Source organism: Nomia melanderi, unplaced genomic scaffold (genome assembly GCF_051020985.1).
Source record: "Nomia melanderi isolate GNS246 unplaced genomic scaffold, iyNomMela1 scaffold0014, whole genome shotgun sequence".
NCBI lineage: Eukaryota > Metazoa > Arthropoda > Insecta > Hymenoptera > Halictidae > Nomia > Nomia melanderi.
In genome coordinates, this window is record NW_027475130.1 from 9,242,491 (window position 1) to 9,243,445 (window position 955).

Here is a 955-nt window from a genome sequence, read left to right on the forward strand (position 1 = left end):
GGATTTTTCCCTGGCCCAGAGTGTCCGGCCCCCTCGAGACGGTGCTTTCGTCGGCCCCTGGTGGTCCGAGGTCGTTCCCGCTGCACAGCTTCAGGCGCCAGGGCCTCCTGCAGATAACTCACTTTGGTTTATAGCGCTATCTCTAATAGCACCCGAGATATCACCAGATATATATTGGATTTTTCCCTGACCCTGAGTGTCCGGCCCCATGAGACGGTGGTTTTCTCGGCCCCTGGTGGTCCGAGGTCGTTCCCGCTGCACAGATTCATGCGCCAGGGCCTCCTGCAGATAATTCACCTTGGTTTATTGCGCTATCTCTAATTGCACCCGAGATATCACCAGATATATATTGGATTTTGCCCTGACCCTGAGTGTCCGGCCCCATGAGACTGTGGTTTTCTCGGCCCCTAGTGGTCCGAGGTTGTTCCCGCTGCACACATTCATGCGCCAGGGCCTCCTACAGACAATGCACTTTGATTTATTGCTCTATCTGTAATAGCACCCAAGATATCACCAGATATATATTGGATTTTTCCCTGACCCTGAGTGTCCGGCCCCATGAGACTGTGGTTTCCTCGGCCTCTGGTGGTCCGAGGTCGTTCCCGCTGCACAGATTCATGCGCCAGGGCCTCCTACAGACAATGCACTTTGATTTATTTCGCTATCTGTAATAGGACCGGAGATATCACCAGATATATATTGGATTTTCCCCAGACCCTGAGTGTCCGGCCGCATGAGACTGTAGTTTTATCGGCCCCTGGTGGTCCGAGGTAGTTCCCGCTGCACAGATTCATGCGCCAGGGCCTCCTACAGACAATGCACTTTGATTTATTGCGCTATCTGTAATAGCACCCGAGATATCACCACATATATATTGGATTTTTCCCTGACCCTGAGTGTCCGGCCCCATGAGACTGCGGTTTTCTCGGCCCCTGGTGGTCCGAGGTCGTTCCCG